Source organism: Pseudochaenichthys georgianus, chromosome 3 (genome assembly GCF_902827115.2).
Source record: "Pseudochaenichthys georgianus chromosome 3, fPseGeo1.2, whole genome shotgun sequence".
In the NCBI taxonomy this organism is placed as follows: domain Eukaryota; kingdom Metazoa; phylum Chordata; class Actinopteri; order Perciformes; family Channichthyidae; genus Pseudochaenichthys; species Pseudochaenichthys georgianus.
Window position 1 is genome coordinate 8546740 of NC_047505.1, and position 15992 is coordinate 8562731.

The following is a 15992-nucleotide window of genomic DNA, read 5'->3' on the forward strand; positions in this document are numbered from 1 at the left end:
GCCAGTGGTGCCACCACTCTTTCATTCAGTTTTAGGAAGTTGCACGCCATCCAGGCCTTTATGTCTTCTAGGCGCTTTAGCAGTGGGCTAATTGAGTAACCCTCCTTCTTTTTTAGTGGAACATAAATCTGGCTATCATCAGCATAGCAGTGGAATGTGATGCCGTGCTTTCTAAATATGGAGGGAGACAATAGAGGGAAAATAGCAGGGGGCCTAATACTGAGCCCTGTGGGACCCCATACAGGAGTGGAGCAGAGGATGATAAAGCTTTTGATAAAGCTTATAGTTAGGGCTGATTAGATTCAGCCCCTAGTTTTGCTGATATAGGCTTAGTTTGTCGGGGGACATCTTACTTATTCCTTCTCTCTGTCTATACCCGTGTACACTCATGTTCCGATTAACCCAGCTTCCCCAAATGTCTTTCTTTTTGGTGTCTATATACGCTGGGATCCGGAGTCATGGATGATCCTGCGGTCCTGTGTCCTGGATCGCGAGCGCTGGATCTTGAGTCGTGGCTGTGGTCCTGGATCATAGGTCCTCGATGGATATCCTCGTGGATTCATCTTCCTATTATACACACATGCATTTCCAAACATTTGGACTACCTATGTTGCAAATGTATTATCTTTTCAATTTACACACGGCATCTATTGCACGTCTGTCCGTCCTGGGAGAGGGATCCCTCCTCTGTTGCTCTCCCTGAGGTTTCTCCCATTTTTCCCTTTAAACTGGGTTTTCTTTGGAAGTTTTTCCTTGTACGATGTGAGGGTCTAAGGACAGAGGGTGTCGTATTGTCATACTGATATTCTGTACACACTGTGAAGACCACTGAGACAAATGTAACATTTGTGATATTGGGCTATATAAATAAACATTGATTGATTGATTGATTGATGACTCAGAGTCACCAAGGCTGACAGAGAAAGTTCTGTCCTTCAGATATGACCTGAACCATTCCAGGGCTTTCCCATCAATGCCCACCCAGTGCTCCAAACGAGAGATCGGGATGTAATGGACGACTGTATCGAAGGCAGCAGTTAAATCAATAAGTAGAAGCACAACGCAGTCCCCAGAGTCAGTAGATAAAAGGATGTCATTAACGACTCTTATGTAACTGTCTTCACTCTCTGTTGTATATTTTGTTCCACGTTGTATTTTTGGTTCCTACCATTACAGTTTAGGAACTGGGGTAGTTACTATAGTAACGCAGTGTAGGCGATGCCGTGACGTCATCTTCAATGAGAGCCCCAGAAAAACAACAAAGCCGTTAGCTCTTAGCACTCAGAGCTCACAGCTCCTCATATCTGTTCGTAAACAAGACAAAAGTTAAACAAGTACAAACCACAGACTGCCTGTGTCATGGTGAATACAGTCGCTGGTTTATTTATGTCTGTATAGGCCGTTGTTGTGAGTGTGGACGGTCGGAGCATATATAACGTTAGCTTAGCCAAGCTCCATTTAGAAAACACGCATTTTAAAAAGGGTTTTTCGCCTGCCGTCTGTCTGCAGACTTGTCAAAGCATTAATTCATGGTTTTTACTAACCGGTATCAGTATGTTGTTACTTCGGCATCATTTTGAAACGTGTATTAGAATTAAATCACAGTCAAATATGTTCATCTTGTTGTAGTTGTAGCCCCCTTGCCAGCTATTCTCTCTCTCTAGTTTAGCATACTCAGCCCGACTCAGCCTGGTTGTTCCTGGTCCTAGAACCACGATTTAGTCGGGCCAGAAAAAAGGTGAAAAAGTAGCCCCGGGCCAAAACTAGGCCAAGTGGAAACGCAACCAAAAACGGGCCCCGCACGGCTCGGCATGCTTAAAGCAGTGGAAACGCGCCATAACTGGTCTCCAAGTGAGAGGAATCTACTCGGACAGGATAATACCTCTGCCAGTAACCTACTCAAGAGAATTCATCCCTGCAAGCAGAGACCATATTCCCACACCAGAGACAGCAAAGGCATGGCCTCATCTTGAACACATCGCAGATGAGATCGCTCCTCAGCAAAGCTGTGACATTGGCCTGCTTATCGGCTACAACTTTCCTCAAGCTCTCGTCCCAAGAGAAGTGGTGCCTGGTGAAGAAAACCAGCCCTTTGCACAGAGAACAGATTTGGGCTGGAGTGTTGTCGGCTTTGGCAATCCCTGTCTCGACATTGGAGATATGATTGGAGTAAGTCACCAGGTAACCGTGAAGCAAGTGATACCAAGTCTCCAGTCTTCAAACCTCCCAAGGGAAGTACACTACGTCTGTAGAACACAGATTAAGGAAGTCTCACCTGCAGATGTCAGCGAGGTGCTGGAATCTGACTTTTTCGAAAGAGCTTCTGAAGATAACCCTGCAGATCAGGCCTCCAAAGGTCTCACAGCACAGCAACTTCAAGCCTCAAATTGGTTCACAGGCCCTGACCTACTTTGGCAGAAAGAGCTACCAAGTGGAGAAGTCAAGGTGGGAGAGATCGTGAGTAGTGACCCAGAGCTTAAGAAGGCCCAGGTTCATGATACCCAGGCAAACGAAGTAAAGTCGCTACTAGATCACTTTCACACATTCTCAGACTGGTCAAGAGTGGTTAAAGCCTTTGCCAGACTCAAGCGCCTTGCAAAGGAAATTAAAGGTCTCAAGCCAAGGTCCTGTGAAGACACACGCTTAGGCCCCAGCCACACGAGGACGAAAACGGCCGTTTGCGTTACTGTTTAGTGTCATATAGACCAGTGCTTCTCAAAGTGTGGTCCGCGGACCACTGGTGGTCCGTGAGCGCCCCCTAGTGGTCCGTGAGTATATTGGTAAAATTTCACATTTGAAATAAATAAATAAATGTAAGTTTTCCGCACTCTCGTGGGAATATCTCCGCAATGGAGCGAGCTTAAGTTTCATTTTTGATTGCATGATATAGCCCAGATAAACACCTTCATCACAAATGTGGCCACTTGTTTGTACCATTTTCAGGCGATTTGTAAAAAACGATGTGTTTTGGGATATTTGTGGAGTTAGGTGGTCCGCGAGTGTTTTTTTATTGGTTAAGTGGTCCTTGGTATGAAAAAGTTTGAGAAACACTGATATAGACCATTCGGCCACACGAGGACGACCGAATATGGCACTAAACGACTGAGGAAACGATAACGGGTCCCAAGGTGGATAGAACGGCAACTCTCTGGGGGGTCAAACGGCTCCGTGTGTGCGCCCTATCCGAACATTTTCAGATCACTGATAGTGATTGCGCAATAGCCCCGCCTCTCCCCACCTCTTCTGCTCACCTCCGCTTACCCCGCGCCATGGCTGAAGTGTTTCGCCACCAACAACAACAACAATGGCGGATCGCAGAGTTGCTATCGTGCTCCGGACGCTATTGACCATGCTACAGTTGTTTGTGCAACATCCACAGCAGATCCTCCATCAGCAAAACACACACTTCAAGTCAGATCATTCATCACCCTTAGCTATTTTAATTACCTCTCAAACTACCTAAACTAGTTATAAATATGTTTATTTTTACTGTCGGCCGGGTCACTCATTACTGGATCAGCTGCTGCATGAGACAGATACTGACGCTGTCCGAAGAGAGGGAGGAAAAAGAGAGGCTCCGTGTATTTTATTATTATATTATATAGAGTCGTTATTCATTTGTTTTAAAGCTCAATAAATAACAAAGAAGACCTTTGACCGGCACTTTTATAATTTTGTCCGGAAGATTTAAACTTTAATACACGTTGACTGGCGAAAAACTCTGCCCGGTTCCCTCGGCCCCCACCGCGAAGAATAAACAGAAGAGCAACCATGACAACCATGCTTCTTCGCTGCTTTTTTGGAGGAAGTTACAGCGCCACGTTGGAGCTAAACGGAGCGGTCTCGTGTGGGCAGACACTATCCAGATAACTATTGCGTGTGGACGGAAGCTTTTTTGCGATTGCGTTTGCGTTAATCCTATACGTTTAGCCGTTTTCGTCCTCGTGTGGCTGGGGCCTTAGAGGAGAGGAGAGAAGCAGAGCTGACAATAATCGAGATTGTTCAAGAAGCAACACTCTCTCAAGAAATAAAGTGCCTTCAGCAGCATAAGGAGTACCATCTCCAACAAAGACCAAAGTGGATCAAGGACCGCAGAAACGTCAAGGTAAATGACGTTGTCATTCTGCAAGACAACACTATACTGCGTGGCCAATGGAAGCTGGCCAGGGTTGTGGAAGTGTACCCAGCAGGGGATGGAAGAGTGAGAAGGCTCAAGCTGCTTATCAGCGACTCTACTCTGGATGGAAAGGGAAAGCGCCTCGCTAAACCTGTCTACCTTGAAAGGCCTATTCACAAGACGGTGTTGTTGTTGGAAGCAGACTAAGACTCAGTTACTCTCACTCACACTCTTAGTTTTACATTAATGTATATCGGTTTTCTAAAAATGTTATGGAAATCACAGGTGATTTGGTGGGAGTGTAACTGTCTTCACTCTCTGTTGTTTATTGTATTCCACGTTGTATTTTTGGTTCCTACCTTTTATGTGCAACATTAATAGGGGCGGAACTAATCTGCTGTGTTTTGTGTTACACCTGTTTGTTTAATCGATGCACTTGATAGTCGCAACTGCAGACCAACGCAGAATGTAAAGAAAATCTAAGGAAACTAAGGGAAAAATGCAGTTAAAGATATCAGCCCCTCTCGATGACTAGCAGCCTACGAGGTACGTTTTTGTACTGGTTGTTTGTCTAAATGTGTGTGGTTGAGCTGCAGGTTATATGCATGTATGCTATGTGCTAGCTTGTGCTACATGCTATTGTTAGCTTGTGCTACATGCTGTGTGGGATATGTGTGCCGTTTATTGTTTTATTAAGCGGCATTAACAGTGATGACATGCATATATTCCATATTTATTTATTGTTTACCTTTTATATATTTTTTGTCTTACAACCCAGTTCTCACGGGTTGGAATAGGTCCCACAAGAATAAACCCCGTATTTAATCAAGACCTCAGCCTTGTGTCATTTACTGTAGGGAGCTACATCTTAAAAGCGATGTTTCAGTGCTGTGCATAGTTTTAAAACCGGATTGGAAAACTTCCAGTATAAGAAAAAACATAATTTGACTGTAGACAATCTTCTCCAGGATTTTTGACACAAAAGGCATTTTGGAAATGGGCCTACAATTAGCCAAAACGGTGGGATCCAGACTGGGTTTTTTTTAATATGAGGTTGCACTACTGCATGCTTCAGGTTTTCAGGGACCTTCCCTGAGAGCAGATTGCTGTTTATAACTGCCAGCACAGATGGTCCAACAGTGGGGAAAACCTCTTTTAAAAATTTGAGACGCGACAGGATCTTTTGGAGAACCAGAGGGCTTTAACTTGGAGACAATCTCCAGTACAAAAGACAGAGCTACAGGCTCAAAATGGTTGAAGACAGCAGAGCACGGTGCAGGAACTGAGGGGTCATTTGCAGAAGCAGAGATTTGAGCTCTAGTGGAGTTTACCTTATTAATAAAAAAGTAAAGAAAGTCTTCATAACGGTAGTCTGGGGGGCATTAAGGACCAAATCAATAGTCTGGAACAGAACACGTGGCTTGTGACGATTTGACAGAAAGTTGTCAGATAAATGTTTGCATTTTGCCTCTTTCACAGTGATCTGATAGAGACGCCAACACTCCCTCAACATTTAAAATGAAACTTGCAGTTTGTCAGGGGCGGTTCTAGGGGGGGCAGGGGGGCCAGTGCCCCCCTAACACTGACATCTGACCCCCCTGTGGCCCCCCTGAAAATGAAAAGTGAAAAAAATGAAAAATGTATGATTTATTGAATGACGGAATAGGCGGAACTAACGTTATTCGTCATTCTAGTCGGACCCATTAGAGCGGTGCACTCAGGACCCATTAGAGCGGTGCACTCACTTTCACTGTCCGGCTGAAGCGCGCGAAAAACAAACACTTTTCATCTCGGATCATCAGAGGCTGTTGCATCCAAGAAAGACTGATTGAAACCTACGTTTCGAGAGACTCCCACGATAATTGAAGGTGAGTTAAACTATTGTATCCGTGTAATTGTAGATGTAAAGTAGAGATGTAACTGTTCATTGCCTTTATTTTTATATAAATATGATATGGTGTTAGTGCAAAAATTGTACTATAACTTCATCTGAAGCTAACAGTACTAACTATAAGATATATCTGAAATAAATAAGTGTACTGATACAAATACCAATAACTGTATTGAATTATTTTCTTTTGCGCAATTACTTCATACTGTCTAGTTCTCTTTTTCGTCCTGCATTTATTGTGCCCCCCTCAGAAAATAACTGGCCCCCCAGTGGCCCCCCCAGTCAAATTGGTCTAGAACCGCCACTGCAGTTTGTCTTTTTTCCATTTACGCTCAGCTCTACGGCAATCCCGTTGGACAGTCTGAGTCATGTCATTTAACCAAGGCTCAGATTTAGTTTTAGGTTGCCTGGTTTTTAAAGGAGCAACAGTGTCTATGGTAGCTTTGCAAATGGAGAGAAACCATGAGCTAAGCTCATCCGTTTCAGGTAACATAGGTTCATGATTAACACAGTTCTGTTTAAAAGCGACAGAGAACTGACCAACAGTGGATAAATAAAACCACACATGGGGTAGATGTGGTGGGAGAGGTAACAGGGGTGAATGGTCCGGGGGAGGGGTGCCTGACTGGTGAAATCTGTTAAAGAAAATGTTCAGGTCGTTTGACCACTGTTGATTCCCCTGGACTTCAGAATCTGGCTCCTTGTAGCCTGAGATGGTCTTCAGCCCTCTCCCGACTCCGCTGACGTTCCTTTGCTGCAGCTGTTCCTCCATCCTCTTCCTGTAGCTGTTCTTCCCCTCTCTGATTCTCCACCTCAGCTCCATCTGCACAATCCTTAGCTCCTCTCTGTTGCCTGATCTAAAGGCCCTCTTCTTGTCCTTCAGGGTAGCCTTTATGTCAGGGGTAATCCAGGGTTTGTTGTTGGCAAAACATCGTACAGTCCTGGTAGGTACAACATTATCCACACAGAAGTTAATATAATCTGTATTGCAGTCCGTAATAGTGTTGATGTCGATGTCCTCCCCATGAGAGTCTGTGAACACATCCCATGCAGTCGTTTCAAAACAGTCTTCGTTTTTGAAGCTGCAGCGTTTCTCCTGTCGACCACCGTAAGAAGCCATTGACTTTGCAACAAGGAAGCTGTGAACCACTCCACTGTTTTGTGTATGTCCCATCCTTCAAAAACCGACAGAAAAGCCCTGAAGTTAAAAGAAATAAACCAGTTTCAGAGAACAATCCACAGCCCAGTGCTGCAGTCCAACAGCTCCACATAGCAGCATCGTGATGAGCAACAGAGATGAATGTGTCATTTAGCTGCTGCTCTTATTAGGTCCTGTCCGTTGTCGATCATCACCATTACCTGCAGTGCAACGTGTCCCAATGAACGAGAGGGGGTGGGGACACAATGTGTGCAAAACCCATCAACTCTGTGCTGGTGTGTGGATATGTGTGTGTGTGTGTGTTAGTGTGTGTGTACTGCAACATTGCTGTCTTCCTGGGCCAGCTGGGGAACATCAGGGTGTTTGTGTCTGTGGAGCATGATTGAGATAGTGTCATCCCGCCTAGCCTGGAGCCTAAAGTGCATTATGTTTATGTCACACCATTATCCTAGACATTTGGCATATCTGAAAAGGAACACTGCCTTCTTTCCATTTCTCGCTCCCTCCCTCGCCTACACTGAATAGTTCATATGTTATCACTTGAAAGCTCTGTTTCAACATACTCCTGTCTTCCTTAAATCACCAGGCTCTAGCTTACGGCTGTACTTCGGATCCCTTTAGATCCTCCAGCCCCTTGTACTCGATGTACAGTAAACCACACCACATCTTATAGCTTTCCCATCACTCTTTACTGTTGATTTGTTACATGTTTTTTACAAATCAACAGTGAAGAGTACAGTATTTCATATTCTGCTAGAGATGAGTAACACATCATGAGATTTCATTTGTATTACAGTCACTTTTTGTGGTCAACCTTACTATATATCCACCTGATGTTAAAACATTTAACCCAGTGCTTTCTATGAAGGTAGATATGGTGCAAAATGCGAGAGCGTGTAAAACCTGATGTGAGCACTTGCAGAAAATAAATCTGAGTTTGTGTGCATACATTTACACTTGTATAAAATATCCACATAACTGTGAACCAAATTTGAAGTCACAGAAGAACATTTTTGTAGCTTGTAGAAAAAAAATGAACTTAGTGATGAAATGTTCACTTGCAGAAAAATACATATTTTTTAAATATATTTTCCATTACAACTGCATCTTGGTTATTACAACCTCTCAAATCAGTCATTACAACTTGACGAATCTGCTCTGTGGCAGTATAAATCGACGAATATGCGGTCTTGACTTTTGCTACACTTCTTGCGATAAATGTGTCGCAAAAGTAATTTTCACCTGTAGATGTGGGGGAGGGAGGGGGGTTGGAGCGAAGGGGCGGAGCTATCAGAAGGACGAGGCTCGGGTGACTGGAGACTGCGGGGCTAACGGTCCATGTCGCTACCAGTCCGCTGACATGGCGCGTCAATCAACGGTAAGTTTTGCCCATTACTTGCTATTTTCTATTTAGAACGAAGACTTCAGAATCTTAAAATCCCTTAACGTTTGTATGCAATTGTGCTAAATTCAACTCTGGAATCAAGCAAATATTAATATGTTTGCATGACATTAGTTATTTATATTTTGATATCACTTAACTATACGTTTAATACATTTAAGTCAAGCTAAGGTACATGTGATGGTAGCTAGTTAGTACTCTTACCTGTAATGCCTCCTCCAAACAGCATAATAACCAGACTGTATCATTAAAACTACAAGTACCAGTTCTAGATCCTTGACTTTAGACAAACAATTCAAAAGACAAAATGTATTTAAAGACCAATCTTTATTTGAATGTGCCTCTTAACCTGATATATTAGTTATACAGTAATAGTATTGACAATCTAAAAAAACTGAGCAACTCAACAGTCAACTTTATATTTCTTATTGTCTAAATCAGGGGTGCCCACACTTTTTTGGCTGGTGAGCTACTTTTGAAATGACCAGCTCACCGAGGTCTATCAACCAAAAATAATATCCCAAATTGCAAGGGTTGCTGAATAACACGTTTTATTTATACATGGGATAACTACAATAGGGCTGCAACAAACAACTAATTTGATAATCGATTAATCTATCGATTAATTTAACGATTAATCGACTATTCGGACTATTACTGTATGCCTTGCACAATTTCTCAAACGCTCTTATTTAGCCATCAACTTTTAGATTTAGCTTGAGGTTGTTTTAGGCATGTGGAAACTAACAATGAAGATAATAAAGATGAATACTTGATTCAAAAATACATACATTATTAAATTAACTTAACAAATTGTGAACAAAATAAACATTGCTTTTTATTTAAATTAAATAAATAATATTTCACATCAAAAGAAACAACAGTGTTTTAACAAATCGTATTAAATAATCTGATGACAGAACTGTAAACAGAATAGCTGAAACTTTAACAAAATAAATAACTCAGTTACCTCTAATCATAAACCCATGTTTGTATCATTGAGTCCGTGTGTTGCTGCTAGCATACATAACACCTGACGTGGAAACGTTACTCGTGGATGGGGCTACAGAGCTACTAGAAAGACACTCGAACCCGGTGCATTCCTCCGTCTGAATGTGGTGCACTTTTGCTAAATGTTTAGACAAATTGCTCGTGTTACCGCCCTTACATACTAAACTCTCTTGGCAACGAGCATTGTTCACCTCAAGACGGGTAACATTTAACCACACCTTGGAGAGCTTCTCTCCGCCATCTCCTCCGTGTGTTGCTGCATGTAGCAGCCGCATGTGTGTAAACTGCCCCGCCCCCCTCGCACACAGACGGGGGAGAGAGATCTCGTCTGGATTTGAAAGGTCGCAAATACACCGACCATAGACGCATTTTTTTGTCTTTTTGCATGTTAGAAACGAGTTGGCGAAACTAAGACTGCGAGATAATGTTTTTGTAGCAATAATACATGACCTTTCTCAACTCGCTACTCGGAGGGAAGTCGCTGTCATATGCCTTGTGAACACTTGTGATAATGCCTCTCCGAATTACATTTCGTTGGCAGAGCGACGCTTGCTTTACAAATAAGGCAAATAACCTTTGAAGGTTGACATACTGGGCACCTCTGGTCTAAAGCATTTATTATTTTCATTTTCCCCCTCTCATATTCAGTGTGGACGGATTGAGACAGCCTGGTGTCCAGAGGGCTGCAGAGACTTCAGGGAGAAACCTCCGTGTGATGGACGTCCTGTCTGTTGGTTTGGAGAGTACTGAGGGTCTTTCCTCTGCGAGGAGGACCAGGCCTGATGGAGGAGGACCAGGCCTGATGGAGGAGCCCATGCTGGGCATAGCTGATACCAACTGCACAAGCCTGCAGTCACTGCAAGTCTGTCACTTTATTTGACTACATGTGTTTACTTATACATTTAATAGGTTTACACCTTCTGTCCATATGTGCTTTTTATTTAAAACATGTTTGATTAACTTTTGGTTCACATTTCAATAAATTGTATTTGTATTTGCACTCCTTTCATCCATTATTCTTACTGAAAATGTTAGATTACTCATTCACATCTGACTGAAGATTGGCCCCATTTATTTGTGACGTTGCAAACTCTGCGGTACAAGGCACAAGTGATGTGAAGCTCATAAAGCGAGGCAAATACAAATAATCAGCTGATGGAGTGTAGATGTGGAAATAGTTGCATCCCATCAGCTGACTATGTTTTTCGCCACACTTTATAAGCCTGACTATAACCACCCCTTCTCTGAGGTGCAGGCAGCGTCACAAACAAATGATGGTCCTGATAAGACTACAAAAATATTCGATGTGCAGATCTTTGTTTTCACAATAAAAGTAGTTTCTTAGTGAATGTCCTGTACTGGTCTTACAATCTCATAACATCAGCTTTTAATGTTCCTCTTGGATGTTCTTCTTGACCCTCAGAGAAGGAGAAAATGTTGTGTCTTTCAGGCATGTCCTTTCCTAACAAAAATTACAGGAAACATAAAACATTATTGCAGAACAAGTGTGTTATTTATGAAAGAGGTGTTTTTGGTATAATTATTTTTTAATTGTAATCAGATTATGAATGAACAGTATGAAATTCATAAACATTGAAATATATTTTATTATCAAAATAATATTTAACTGTTACAAAATATAGTGCAACTGTAGAAGCTTGCTCTGTTGTCTCACTGAAAGAATAACTTTTACCACGTTTTTACAGACAATATTGAGAGATAAATAGTAGCAGTTCTCACTATGTGTTAAATATCTTTGCCTTCAATACATTAAATTAGAAAGCTGACAAAGTCATATTGCTTGTTCACATCTAAAAGTATCTTTTTGCATTGAAAAAACCCTCAACTTCACTGATGTGTAGGTGATCTAGTATTTAGTATTGTTTAATGGAATGTATATCAGTGTATTCAAGTCAATACTTCATTCATTTAAACCAGATGTGCCCAGTACGTTGACTGCGGGGGCAATAATGATGATCACGAGTCATTAAAAAAATAAATAAATCCAGCTCCGTTAAAATAGACAAAACAGGTTTTGATCCCTCCTCCCTTGGCCTCCCTGCCACTTAATTCAGGAGTTCACTTGATTGACAGAAAAAGCGACCTATCGCTTTCCAGTCTGTTAACCCACAATGCAAAGCGATACAAAATCAGTCAAGTGCCGGGAAAACTCAAATTAATTTAAAGAGACAAACAAGAGACAAACAACAAAATGAGTGTGGGACCGAGCCAAAAGCTAAAGACATACCACTTCCACCCAGAATGGGAGGAAGAATATTTGTTTGTGATGTCAAATTCAAAGGTTATTTGCCTTATTTGTAAAGCAAGCGTCGCTTTGCCAAAGAAAGGTAACGTGGAGAGGCATTATCGGAGTGTTCACAAGGCATATGACAGCGACAGCGACCCTCCGAGTAGCGAGTTGAGAAAGAGAAAGGTCATGTATTATTGCTACACAAACATTATCTCGCAGTCTTAGTGTCGCCAACTCGTTTCTAATATGCAAAAAGACAAAACAAATGCGTCTATGGTCGGTGTATTTTTGATCTTTCCAATCGAGACGAGATCTCTCTCTCCCCCGTCTGTGTGCGAGGGGGCGGGGCAGTTTACACACACGCGGCTGCTACATGCAGCAACACACGGCTGGGATGGCGGAGAGAAGCGCTCCAAGGTGTGGTTAAATGTTACCCGTCTTGAGGTGGACAATGCTCGTTACCAAAAGTACAATAAGAGTTTAGCATGTAAGGGCGGTAACACGAGCAATTTGTCTAAACATTTAGCAAAAGTGCTCCACATTCAGACGGAGGAATGCACCGGGTTCGACTGTCTTTCTTGTAGCTCTGTAGCCCCGTCCACGAGTAACGTTTCCACGTCAGGTGTTATGTATGCTAGCAGCAACACACGGAGTTAACTCAATTATACAAACATGGGTTAATGATTAGAGGTAACAGAGTTATTTAGTTTGTTAAAGTTTCAGCTATTCTGTTTACAGTTCTGTCATTAGATTATTTAATACGATTTGTTAAAACACTGTTGTTTCTTTTGATGTGAAATATTATTTATTTAATTTAAATAAAAAGCAATGTTAGTTTTGTAAACAATTTGTTAAGTTAATTTAATAATATATGTATTTTTGAATCAAGTATTCATCTTTATTGTCTTCATTGTTAGTTTCCACATGCCTAAAACAACCTCAAGCTAAATCTAAAAGTTGATGGCTAAATAAGAGCGTTTGAGAAATTGTGCAAGGCATACAGTAATAGTCCGAATAGTCAATTAATCTAATCGTTTCATTAATCGATAGATTAATCGATTATCAAATTAGTTGTTTGTTGCAGCCCTATTGTAGTTATCCCATGTATAAATAAAACGTGTTATTCAGCAACCCTTGCAATTTGGGATATTATTTTGGGTTGGTTACCTCGGTGAGCTGGTCATTTCAAAAGTAGCTCATCAGCCAAACAAGTGTGGGCACCCCTGATTTAAACCAATATCTTTCTTGATTCTTTGTACAGTATGAAAAAATAGTATTTGTACCTGTGCTGAAGTTCGCTGCTGTGAGGAGTCCAGTGCTGTCTCTCTCTCTGGTCCAGCCTGTCTGCATCACCTGGACACTTTAAACAAACAGATATATATGTAAAGAACCATGTGTACAAACAATATAACTGATTCTCTTCTGTTGAACATGTTGGATTGTGTATTGTCCGAGTCAGGATCCTTTTTATTTTACTGTAACTTTGGAAGTTGTGTTACCAATGCTTACTGTTTATTTGATAACCATTTGGAAATGCAATTAATAAAAACAACAAGGTTTGGGTTCCTTCTTCAGATGACTGTGACGTTAACGTGTAAGCTCAATAATGAACTCCAGCTCAACCAACCATATTGTAATATCTAAGTAATCATCTTGAAATATGACATGACTAATTGTAATATACACACATCTTATTGTGAGGTTGATTTCACATACACTACTTCGACATTAGCTAAATAGAAAATAGCATGGATAATTTACAAAGGCTTTAAAAACACAGCAGGAGCCCAAGACAATTATAAAACTTGTCATTATTTCAGTACAGTTCAATTGGTTCTATTTTCATAAACGGTTATCAACCGTTAGTACCAAAGCAGTAGGCTATAATATATTAATTACTGCTGTAAACTACAACCACTACTTGTTTAGCTAGCATAAACTCAACAAAGCTAGCATTAGCTAACTGACGTTATTTTGCCACTAAACTGCACGATATAAAACGGTGGTCTTCAAAGCGGATTTAATCCTCAATCACAATATTCAAAGTAATACTGGGCAAGTAATGGGCAAAACTTACCGTTGATTGACGCGCCATGTCAGCGGACTGGTAGAGACACGAACCGTCAGCCCCGCAGTCTCCAGTCACCCGAGCCTCGTCCTTATGATAGCTCCGCCCCTTCGCTCCAACCCCCCTCCCTCCCCCACATCTACAGGTGAAAATTACTTTTGCGACACATTTATCGCAAGAAGTGTAGCAAAAGTCAAGACCGCAGATTCGTCGATGTATACTGCCACAGAGCAGATTCGTCAAGTTGTAATGACTGATTTGAGAGGTTGTAATAACCAAGTTGCAGTTGTAATGGAAAATATATTTAAAAAATATTTATTTTTCTGCAAGTGAACATTTCATCACTCAGTTCTTTACATTTCTACAAGCTACAAAACTTTTTTTTTTCTGTGACTTCAAATTTGGTTCACAGTTACGTGGGTATTTTATACAAGTGTACATTTGGTTCACAGTTACGTGGATATTTAAGTGTAAATGTATGCACACAAGCTCAGATTTTTTTTCTGCAAGTGCTCACATCAGGTTTTACACGCTCTCGCATTTTGCACCATATCTACCTTCATACTTTCAGATCTGTATACTTTTCTTCTTGGAACTAATCCTAGATGAAGTAGTCCCCAGCTGGCACTGTTCCATGTCCAGGGTTGGAAGGGTTACTTAAAAAAGATATCCCATTAAAATGACTACATACCTGTAAACACATGTAATCAGTAACCTAATCTGAGTATCAAAATGTAAAAGTAGTAGCCTATAACCCGATAACGTTCTGTTACTTTTGGAAAACCTTAATATCAAATGCAATGTCAATACAAGATAAATAAATAACAATAAAATGAGAGATAAGATTTACTGTTAGACAACAGAACAATGTGACCTTAGAAAAGAAGACAAATATATTTAGTGTCAGACATGTGTCTTCTGCTCAGAGATGTTATTGATAGGAAAAGCTGCCTTTTATGAAGCATATTCAGGCAGCAGCCTATACACCAACAATGAAACACTTGAGCACATACTACAGTTTAAAAAGCAGAAATACAATCTGAGTGTACACACAGTTAAGCTCACACACACTATTTTATGAACATATAGGATCACCTGCTGAATTAAAAACAGAACAAACGAACAAAAGAAATTGAAAACCATAAAGCAGATTCAAGCAGTTGGCGTCATTTCCAACACAATCTCTAAGCCGTTGACCAATCACAACAGAGCCGGCAAGCTAACCAATCAGAGCAGACTGGTCCCTGGTTTCAGACAGAGGGTGAAAAGATGTGCTGCAGCACAGGCAGTATGAGAAAAATAAAGAGCTTTTTGAACATTAAAGCATGGAGACATGTCCCAGCAGAGACACAGAATACAAACATGAACCTAAGAAGGAGCACAATATGTCCTATACATTGTTTACGTAGCTGTGCTGTTTTATACAAATGTAATGTTCATCCTGTGGACTCTTACTACAGTTTTCATGTTTGGACCCTAAATTGGATCCCTGTTTTGTGTGAAGGTCAAGTTCAAGCCTAACAAACATACCAACTTACAAAGGATCAGCATAGCTATATTATCAGTTCTCAGGTGGATACAAATGTCCCTGCCAGTTGACTTCCAATCAGACTCAGAGTGTGTTTCGTCTTCCACAGATATTCCTCCTCCTACCATCCTGTTCCTATCAAGGGCTATCTGAGTCAAACCCTTCTCTCTCCTACGTCTCCCTCTGTCAGGGGCTATCTGTGTCAACACCCCCAGCCCCCCGTCTAGCACAGCTAATAGGCCTGTCAGTGCTGTAATATCGCGGGGTCCGACCACGTGGCAGCACTGGACGTCAGAGCAGTTGCCCATTAGTGAGCATGACTTGCCTGTGATGTCAGCACCATGACATGCCTGATTCACTCGCTTACACACTGACCATGATATCATATTATCCGAGAGGTCAAGGAGGAGTGACCCTAATGAATACCAATAGGATGTGAGACGGTGAGTGGCACATGGTTTTTTGTCAATTTCCCAGTTGTGAAATTTGCCGGTGAAGATTTGACCTCCTCTGCAGAAACCAGAGACACGGCGAGGTCACAACACGCTTTAACAACCGTGGAAAG

At 41.5% G+C, this 15992-nt stretch overlaps 1 long non-coding RNA gene across 1 annotated transcript; it reads right to left on the reverse strand.

Moving 5' to 3' along the window:
• Positions 1 to 10944: 10944 nt before the first annotated feature.
• LOC139433021 (uncharacterized) lies at positions 10945 to 13995 on the reverse strand. Its single transcript, XR_011642585.1, has 3 exons — positions 13909 to 13995; positions 13115 to 13191; positions 10945 to 11042 (listed from the first exon to the last, which is right to left on the reverse strand). It is a non-coding gene; the product is annotated as an uncharacterized lncRNA (long non-coding RNA).
• Between the last annotated feature and the right edge of the window lie 1997 nt (positions 13996 to 15992).